This window comes from Simochromis diagramma, unplaced genomic scaffold, assembly GCF_900408965.1.
Source record: "Simochromis diagramma unplaced genomic scaffold, fSimDia1.1 OVJJ01000317.1, whole genome shotgun sequence".
Lineage (NCBI taxonomy): Eukaryota > Metazoa > Chordata > Actinopteri > Cichliformes > Cichlidae > Simochromis > Simochromis diagramma.
The window spans coordinates 3,085,500-3,096,701 of NW_024386994.1; positions in this window are offsets into that span (position 1 = coordinate 3,085,500).

Consider the following 11,202-nt stretch of genomic DNA (forward strand, 5'->3'; position numbering starts at 1 on the left):
AAATTGTCTCCAACTGGGGGAAGCAGTGACGCTACAGGTCACCTTCTTCCTCTGCTGGACACAAAAGAAAACATAATTTGGAGTGTGGTGGATGAAAATAATTAACAACAAAATCAAGAAGATTTTTGTGTTTGCGGTTAAGACCAAATAAAAATTTTATTTTTGGGGAATCAAATTGGGTTAAAGCATCCGGGGAGACAAGCGACTGCCTGGAAGTGGAGGGTTGACACAGTGTCCAGCCCACCACAAAAGGGGGAGGAAGACAAGCACAGAGGTATGCAAGTGTACTGTTAGAAAAATGGAAAGGTGACACCACACATGCAGATAATATGCACCAGAGATAACAAAAAATCATACACAAAGCGTTACACATTAAAAGAGGGTATTTGTAGAAGGGGTTGACAACACTCAGCGTGGTTGCCTATGGTAACCTGCAAGCATTTGGGGTTTAGCTGTGCCTGACTATGACAGAGTTTTTCATTTAGATGTTTGAAACAAAATTTGGAGTAAACGGAGTTTTGTTTCAGAAAAAAGGGGGAAGGTACATAAAAGGATACATAAAAACAGAAAATGTATTAACCCAACTAAAACACAGACACACACACACACACACACACACACGTAATGAAGATCAAACACAATTTTAAGTCATCATCCTGTTTGGTTTATTGAGTGGGTTGAGAACTGATACATAGACGACTGAATTAGTATTATTTTGGGGAACATGATAGCAGGGGTGAACAGAATCCTGCAGCCAGAGTTTAAATGAGTGAAACTAGCAGATTTTTGTTTTTGTTTTGTTTTTGTTTCTGAAGTATGGGGAAAGTTTTACCATGGCACCAAGTTTTAGATTTGGTGTTTTCTCACCTATAAGAGAAAGAATATTCTGTGACAAGTCCTAAGACCGGGCTTCTGTGGGGTTTTTTTTCTTTTGTTTTTCAGTTTTATTTGTCATTTTTCATTTTATTTTTATTTTTTGAACAGTGCACTAATTTTTGTTTGTGAATTTCTTTTCTTTAAGCAGATTTGCACATCGGGAATTAAAAGTGCTACACGTCGTCAAGAAAATTGTTGCAAGTGAGTTTCTCCACATTAAAATGGGCTCGGGAGAAAGCCGCTTATTTGGGACAATTAGAAAATGAGAGTCCCTGCCTAAAAAGGATTCAGCGAGGTAATCCGATCTAAAGTTCTTCTTTTTCTCTTTGGAATGACGTCATTTTGCTGAGAGTGGAAACTAAATGCGACGATAGGTTCCACTATCAGCAAAGAAAGAAAGAATGGATGAATGAATGAATGAATGAATGAATGAATGAAATGGAAATAAAAACAAACTGATTGACTGGTAAAAGCTGACAAGACTTGACCACGACTCAAGGTTAATCTCCACCTAGACAGGATAAAAGGGTGGATGAATTTATGTTTTTCCTTTTACAGGAGCAGAAAGATGACAGCAACATTCGAGGTTGCGTGATGGTTTAACCTTTTAAATGCCACTTTCTGTGTTTGTGAATCTACCAGGGGTGTTATTCATGGGCTTGTGTTGCTCACAGAAGTTACTGTGAGAAAGTGTGTACACACCTGCACAGCGCTAACATTTGCATTTTTTTTTCTACAGCATTACAGTTCTTCATGTGATTTGATGATGTGATTTATAACAGAACAATTGGTGGATGTTTGTTTCTCTACTACAGGTTATGAGTTGGTGATGCTGTTACACTGTGTTGTTGGGAAAATGTTGAAGGTTGTAGGAGCCATAATTGAATGTATTGGATTTTGATGAGCACTGGGTTTTTTATTTGTTTGGTTGTTATGGGAGTCACGTGGGTGCTAGCGGTGACATAAATGGGCGTTGTCAGTCTGTCATTCACTGGGTTTGATTTTGACAGCGAGGAGGGCTGGGTAGCCGTAGTTTTGTTGACCGCTGCATTACATGTTCGCTTCGTTATATTAGAGCCTGTGATGTTGTAAGAGTTTGAATCAGGAGCCGATGATACTACTCTGTAAAAATCGCAAAGCACTTTAATTAAACGAGCAAACAATTCCATCTCTCGCATTATTGCGTAACTTTGTCAGCGCGTCAGGCAAACAGGCAGGCTCCATCCCCGGCCTGTAGCGACTGTGGAAGTCGCTACATCTTTAGTCAACAAAAATCGGCATTCTGGAGAAGCCAGCCGCAAGCAGGATCAAAGAAATCAGATCAAGGAACCTGAAAGACGCCAATACACAAGAGGCCATGCAAAGGAATTGGTGAGAAGCTGTCAACAAATGAACTCAGATCGTGGTTATCGCAAGGCAAAATCACTGTTAAAGGAGCACTATGGCGATGAACAGAAGGTCGCAGCTGCATATCTGGACAAGGCACTTTCATGGCCATCAATTAAAACAGAGGAAGTAAAAGCTCTTCAGAACTACAGTTTGTTCCTCAGGGGATGCTGTAATGCAATGGAGGAGGTGCAGCATCTGAGTGATTTGGACATGCCTTCTAATATGGTGAACATTATTAAAAAATTGCCGTATAAATTTAGGGACAAATGGAGAAGCCATGTTTGTGACCTGCAAGAAAGGCATAAAAGAAGAGCCAAATTTATGGATATTGCAGACTTTTTGGAGAAGCAAATAAGAATATTAACTGATCCTGTATTCGGTAATATTCAAGATTCTCCGCTTTCTTTACCAACAAAAGGAATGAGTAAAGCCAAGTATCAAGGCAGACCTGGAAATAAAGGAACAAGCTTTGCCACCACTATGCAAGTTGTGGAGAGTACACCTAAGCCTGCGGAAATGGAAATGAAAAATAATCAGGTTGGAAGGAACGTCTGTATTTGTTGTGGAGGAAGACACATGTTGGACGTCTGTGCACAGTTGGGAAAAATGGCTCATGAGAAGAAGATAACCTTCTTAAAGGAAAATGGCATCTGTTTTGGCTGCTTGTGTATAGGACACATCAGTAAAGATTGCCGTAAGAGGATTTCCTGTTCCAAATGCAGCCAGAAACATCCCACCATCCTGCACAAAGAAAGTTCACCTTCTGAAAAGACCGACAGGAACATGCAGCCGCATGTGAGCACACTGGTGTCGAGTGGTCTTACAGGGGCTGGAGACCAGGACTGTAAACTGCCCATTGTGCCTGTCCAAGTAAAGTCAAAGAAAGGAAGCAACATTATTACAACGTATGCTTTTTTGGACCAAGGGAGCACAGCAGTTTTCTGCACTGAGAGTCTGATGCGCAGACTTCACCTTGAGGGAAGGAAAGGAAACATCCTCCTCAGAACCATGGGCCAGGAAAGAGTTGTTAGCAGCAACACTTTATCAGGACTGGAGGTTGCCGCTCTTTGTGGTGACGAATTTCTGGAACTGCCAAAAGTGTACACACAGGAGTCCATGCCTGTACATAAAGGAAATAGTACAACACCAAGAGATATTGAAGGATGGGCACATTTAAAACGCATAACCTTGCCTCAAATAAATGCAGGAATAGAGCTTCTGATTGGAACGAACATTCCCAAAGCCTTGGAACCTCTGGAAGTGGTGTGTAGTGTTGATGGAGGACCGTATGCCGTAAGGACAAGGCTTGGCTGGACCATCAATGGACCACTTTCAGGAAACTGTGAAGCTACAGGTGATCAGAAGCATCCACAAGTTACAGTCAACAGAATTTCTGTTGTCACGCTGGAGGAGCTTTGGCAGCAACAGTTCAAGAATGACTTTCCTGAGAGCAAAGTTGATGAGCAGGTTGGATTGTCAAGAGAGGATCAGAGATTTCTGGAAATGGTGACTAACTCTGCCAAATATGTGGGTGGTCATATCCAGATAGCATTACCTTTTTGGAATGCCAGTATCAGTATGCCAAACAATAAGAAAGTTGTTCAACAACGTCTGCGCTTTCTACAAAAGAGATTTGAGAGAGACACAGTGTTTCATACTGAGTACAAAGTCTTCATGAATGAGCTTCTGGCTAAAGGTTATGCTGAAAAGGTCCCGGAAGAGGAGATCAATCGCAATGATGGCAAGCTGTGGTATATACCACACCATGGTGTTTACCATCCGACCAAGAAGAAACTCAGAGTTGTGTTTGACTGTGGAGTGAGTTATCATGGAACATCTTTAAACTCCCAACTCTTACAAGGACCTGATCTTACAAGCTCTTTAATAGGAGTGATCACAAGATTCAGGAAGGAGCCAGTTGTAATTATGGGAGATATTGAATCCATGTTCCATCAAGTCATGGTTCCAGCTGAAGATAAAGATCTATTGAGATTTCTCTGGTGGCCTAAAGGTGATCTGGAACAACCAACATCTGAATACAGGATGAATGTACATCTCTTCGGGGCAACTTCGTCACCAAGTTGTGCCAAGTTTGCACTCAGAAAGTGTGCGGATGACTTTGGACATCTCTACAGTGAGGAAGCTGTGAAGAAGTTGTTGCACTGTTTTTATGTGGACGATTGTCTTGTGTCCGTTGAAACTGATGAGGAAGCAGTGTTAATGTACCACGAGTTGGTTTCTTTGTGTGCCAAAGGAGGATTTCTGCTCAAAAAGTGGATCACCAACAAGCCTGGAGTGCTGGAATCAATTCCTGAAAGTCACAGAGCCACAGGAATGAAAGAGTTGAACATGGAATTGGATTCCTCAATGATCGAGCGAGTTTTGGGCGTGGAGTGGTGCATAAAATCAGACTCTTTTAAGTTCAAGATTGTGCTCAAGGACAGACCGCTCACCAGAAGAGGAATCCTTTCAATTGTCAGTTCTATCTATGATCCTCTTGGAATGCTAAGTCCTGTGGTCTTGACTGCTAAGAAAATCCTAAGAGATCTATGCCAGGAAGGAATCGGCTGGGACGATAATGTACCAGAGCTGTTTTCCAAAAGATGGTTAACATGGCTCCAGCAGCTCCAGCTATTGAGCAAGTTTGAAGTGAGTCGTTGTCTGAAACCTGATGGATTTGGAGAAATCACGAGTGCTCAGTTGCACCATTTCTGTGATGCCAGTGAGGATGGGTATGGAACAGTGACCTACCTGCTGATTGAAAACATTTGTTCAGAACGACACTGTGCGTTTGTTATGGGAAAAGCTCGTGTCGCTCCTCTTAAATCCTTTACCATCCCGAGAATGGAGCTCATTGCAGCAACCATGGCCAGTCGATTGGATGTACTCTGGAGGAAAGAGCTGCAGATGGAACTTCTGGATTCTGTGTTTTGGACAGACAGTGCTTCTGTTCTTAAATACATCAGGAGTGAGACTTCAAGATTCAAGGTTTTTGTGGCCAACAGAGTTTCACAAATCTTAAGAGTTTCATCTTCCTCGCAATGGAGATATGTGGACACTGCCAGTAATCCAGCAGATATGGCCTCAAGAGGAGTGAAAGTCGATGTTTTTATGAAGAATACAAAATGGTTGTCTGGGCCTCAGTATCTTCTACAATCTAGAAGTGAATGGCCTGTCTACCCAGATGACATCAGTCTGCTTGCATCTGATGATCCTGAGGTAAAAACAGTTGCCACAGTGAGTGTTGAGCAAGCTGGAGAAAATTCTGTTACTCGCATGTTTAAACATTTTTCCACCTGGACACGTCTTAAGAAGTCAGTGGCATGGCTGTTAAAATTTAAGGACTTGCTTCTGTCCTTTGTGAAGAAAAGGAGAGAATTGTGTTCAAGTTTACCACAGTCAGAGGTCACCAAAGAGCAACAGAAATCATTTGTGGAAGAAAGGCTGAGGAACTTTAAGAGGACATCTGTGATTAAGAATCTTACAGTGGAAGATCTGGACAAAGCTGAGGTTGTCATTATCAAGTTCTGTCAGAGGAGGAGATTTTCCTTGGAGCTTGTGAATCTGGAGAAGGGACAACCCATTATAAAATCAAGTCCTCTAAGAAGACTCTGCCCACAGCTGCAAGATGGAATTCTCAGAGTGGGTGGGAGACTCAGTAGATCATTGATGCCGGTTGAGGTGAAACATCCCATAATACTAGCAAAGGATCAACACATTTCCGAGCTCTTGCTTAGACACATACATCAGGAAGTTGGACATGGTGGTCGTAACCACATGCTGTCTAAGCTAAGAGAAAAGTACTGGTTGATTGGAGCTAGTACAGCAATAAGAAAAGTGTTATCTAAATGTGTCATCTGTCGACATCTTAATGTTCCACCAGTGAATCAACAGATGGCGGATTTGCCCAATGAAAGAATCATTCCAGATGAACCTCCATTCACCCGGGTGGGAGTGGATTACTTCGGACCCTTCAGTGTAAAAAGTAGGAGGAGCGTGGTGAAGAGATACGGTGTTATATTCACCTGCCTTGCTATCCGTGCGGTTCACATTGAGGTTGCTCCATCATTGGATACTGACTCTTTCATTAATGCGTTCAGACGTTTCAATGCAAGAAGAGGTCAGGTTCGAGAACTGCGTTCTGACAACGGAACCAATTTTGTAGGTGCTGAACGTGAACTTAGAACTGCCATTGAACATTGGAACCAGGTAAAAATCAATGACGTCTTGCTGCAAAAGGGAGTTAAATGGACCTTTAATCCACCTGGAGGTTCACATCACGGAGGAACCTGGGAGCGACTGATAAGACTGGTTCGCAAAGTACTTAATTCCATAATGAAAGTACAAAACCTGGATGAAGAAGGTCTTCATACTGTACTTTGTGAGGTTGAAGCCATCATTAACAGCCGCCCAATTACCAAAGCCTCAATGGATCCTAACGACCTGGAAGCTTTGACCCCTAATCATCTTCTTCTGTTAAAGACCTCACCGATATTACCACCAGGAGTATTCCATTCCACTGATATGTACACACACAGAAGATGGAAACAAGTCCAATACATGTCTGACTTGTTTTGGAAAAGATGGGTGAAGGAATACCTACTACAGCAACAGGAACGTCAGCGATGGATTGGAGTAAAAAGGAACCTCATCGTGGGAGATCTGGTTCTCATCATGGACAGTTCGGCACCTCGAAACTCTTGGCCAATGGGACGTGTGATAAAGACTTTTCCTGACCGAAGAGGATTCGTTCGTCAAGTTCGGATTAAAACTCAGACTAGTTGCCTGGATCGACCTATTACCAAACTGTGTCTACTGCTGGAGGCAGATCACAGTTAAAGACTTCTGGGTCCAATTATCAGACTTTGATTGTATTTGGATATAAAATGTCTCTCATTTTTCTTTATAGATAGACTTTAAGATTACCTAAAGGATTCCTGCGGGTAATATTGAAATACAGTAAATGCTTGACTTTTCTCTGCATGTTTTATGTCTCCTACTTGGTTAATTATGGGTAATTATTAGAAGGGATCCTAATAATTAGGGGCTGGTGTGTAGGAGCCATAATTGAATGTATTGGATTTTGATGATCACTGGGTTTTTTATTTGTTTGGTTGTTATGGGAGTCACGTGGGTGCTAGCGGTGACATAAATGGGCGTTGTCAGTCTGTCATTCACTGGGTTTGATTTTGACAGCGAGGAGGGCTGGGTAGCCGTAGTTTTGTTGACCGCTGCATTACATGTTCGCTTCGTTATATTAGAGCCTGTGATGTTGTAAGAGTTTGAATCAGGAGCCGATGATACTACTCTGTAAAAATCGCAAAGCACTTTAATTAAACGAGCAAACAATTCCATCTCTCGCATTATTGCGTAACTTTGTCAGCGCGTCAGGCAAACAGGCAGGCTCCATCCCCGGCCTGTAGCGACTGTGGAAGTCGCTACAAAGGTTACTTTGACGATGTGAATAACGTGAGAAATTTCCTGTGTTGAAACCAGTGTCATTCTTTTTACAGCAGGCTTAATTTTATGGCCTTTTACGGCACCTCTGGAATGTGGATGGCCGACGCCTGCCCACCACACGATCCATGTGTGTTGCTAATGTTTGTTTTCTTTAAGAGTGCATGTGGAGGATTCGGCAGAAGCGGACAAGTGACATGAGAAAAACAAATAAGGGATGCAGTGTTTATGGAATAGTTGAATATGGGCTCATTAGCCTGCCACTATTGAGCTCATAGTGATAAAATGGGTGGAGTGATATTGTTTAAGGAAAGTCACAGATTAAATTGTGGAATAAATTGGGATGATTCATGATTTGGGACAAATTATGGTAATAATAGTGATTTAATGATTGGAGAAAACCTGCACATGATACTTGTCTGTTATGTTGAGTACTTTGTCACTCTCATGATCTACAGTTGGTTGCAAATGTGAAGTTTGATTTAACAGATTTGTCTTCCAGGATACAGGCTCCAGGTGGAGCTGGGAGTTAAACAAGCTTAACATGTGACTGCTGATTAATGTTTTTGCACAGGGTTACAGGTTGGAGTATGGCTGCTCCAAGTGGGAAACCCTGGAGATTGTTTTAGAGAGAATGTGCAACATTCTTGTGCATGTCTCATTGGGGAGTTGACACATGGTGAAAGCCACGTGGCAAGAGGAGTGTTATTTTGTAATCTGTAGATGTCGTGAGGTGCCATGACGAGAAGGAGTGGCTGAGAGGATTGTCCACAAGATGGGAGCTGAGGCCAGGAGAGAGGCTTCAGGAGGATCAGAGATCATCTTCAGCACAGCAGACATCACACAGAGAGCTGTGCTACTGAGCTTCCAGGAGATCAAGAGGAGACTTCCGACAGCAAGATTTTAAATAAAATGAAAGAGTCAATGTTGACGCTGAGGAAGACAACTAAGGTGTACGACGTGCTCTGCCTTAAATCTTCAGCAGCGTTGGAACATGAGAACCTGAGGGATGGAGAGAGCGTGCCAAGCTCCAAAAGTGACAGCGCAGAGGAAGTCCAGCGATGGAATTGTGATTCTGTGTGAGGCACAAATACTAGGAGACTGGGAAATAGTTGACACCACTTTTCCCAAGGATGAAGATTACCTAAAGTGTGTCACTTTGCCATGCAGATTTGATGCTCTGCAGAGAAGCCTTCTGTGAGGGAGAGATGTAAACAGACGAGCCTTTTATCTACATTTAATTTATGTCAACTTCTTTAGGCTGGTTGAGGGGGGATTGGAGAGAAACGGTAGTGTTAGGTGTGACTGTTGTTATTGTAACTGTGATTTTTCTTATAAGTGAATTGCCCAGAGACAGACCTGAATCCATTCCAGCGACTCCATCATCACAGGCCACGGCGAAGCGAACCAAACGTAGTGAAACAGGTAAATCAGATGAGTGTTTTGATTATTATGGCGGTATACAGTTGGACTACGTTAAAGGGTCCACAATCTCGTATACATTTGATCTTTGTGCTGTCATTGAGTGCAAGGGCTTGCTGAACAGTTGAGTCCAACATCTTTAATGGCAGTACAAAATCAGATGGCGTTAGATATGTTGTTGGGAGAAAAAGGGGGCGTTTGCGCGATGTTTGGGGATATGTATTGTACTTTCATTCCAAATAACACAGTTCCTGACGGCTCTGTGACCCGAGTTCTGGAAGGCCTAAAGACGTTGTCCACCACAATGTATGAGCATTCGGGATTAGATGACCCGCTGGAAGCGTGGATGACCTCTGTCTTTGGGCAATGGAAAGATTTCATTATGTTAATTATGGTTGCTTTGTCTGTTTTTATTGCAGTATTAGTGACATGTGGGTGTTGTTGTGTGCCTTGTATAAGAGCCTTGTTCGTAAGACTCATCAATCGTGCTGTGGGAGAATCTGATACAAAGGCAGACACCATGATGCCACTTTTGGGAAATGGGGAGTCACAGTATGAAAACATTATGATGAGAGATTTAGTTTAGTTTTATCTGCCATAGGGCAGATTTGTAGGAATGTTTAGCTTATTTTAGAGTTTAGAAATGTGTTAACATAGAATGTAGAACTATTGTAGAGACATTGACACTGCCCTCAATATAATAAAGGCCTCACTGTGTCGTGAACTTAGGAGTAGATTGTAGGAGACCCCTCCCCTACTTGAACTGTGAAAGTAAAACAGAGAGGACTTAATGCTGAGTGGAAATTCCCCAGAGAATGTTTGGGTGGGGGTCTCAACATTTGTAACTGGATAACTGTGGTCTGGAACGGAGATGGGTTTTATGACCTCTAGGGAGTCACCTAAACCCAGTGTTTTAACTGTCATGCACACACATCCACACGCACACTCACTCATGTGCACACATACACCCAGGTATGCCTACACAGTCACACACGAGCACTCACATAGACACGTGGGAACGCGCACATGTAGGCATTCATGTGCTCGTGCACATAGACACAGAAAGAGTTTGCAGCACACCGTGGGGGGTTTTATGATAGGGTCGCCCCTACAAAACTGTGTTTCACAGACAAAGGAGTGAAGATTTTTTGCAGAGGGACACACCGGCCTCGTCTTCCCTTCTAGAAGTGCATGCTTAAATGAAGATGAATAAAGATGAATAAAGGTTTTGTGAAATGACTACTGAGTTCCGGTGCCGTCTCTGGATGCCTCGACGAATAAAAGAACCGGGGTAAAACTGATTTCGCAACAGACCTCCAAGTAAATAATTTGCCCACTCCAGCTCCTACGACCAAATACAAACAGTGGGGAAGAGAGTTAGCACAACCCACCACAACTTCCAAACTGTATTCATGCTAGCATTTATGGCGCCTAAAACACATTTATGATACACACATGCTACAGACTTATAACATCTAACAAAAAACAGGCTTAATAATGACAATAATTGAACTAAAATTGCAATCAGAAACATCCAGGTGGCTAAATATGCATTATATGTGTGTTTTTAAAGTGTTCGAAAGAAATGACACCCACCTCTCCCACAGGGGAATTGTAGAAAAGGGGAGAGGCAAAAGGGGTACACTGTATTTATAGGTGTAGATAACAGCAATGTTATGTTTGTCCATACTGCCTCCTGTTGCTGCTGTTACGGAGAGTTCCAGCAGGTGTCGCTGTGGTTCTCTCTAGGGCAGGGGTGTCAAACTCAAATACACAGTGGGCCAAAATTCAAAACTAGAACAATGTCGCGGGCTAACATTAATATTTATTGAAAAATATCTTCCTCCAGATTTAAGAATGAATCTCTTCTTATGGACTCAAACAAGTTTTGCTGAAAAACTGAATGTGGAACAAGCAAAGCTTAATACTAAACAATGTATATATTAGCTGTATAATACCAGTAGGCCAGCTCTGATAGTAATTTGGTATGGCGGGCCAGAGTTTGACACCTATGCTCTAGGGGTTATGTGTACTTCCTGTTATGAGTGTACATGTTGG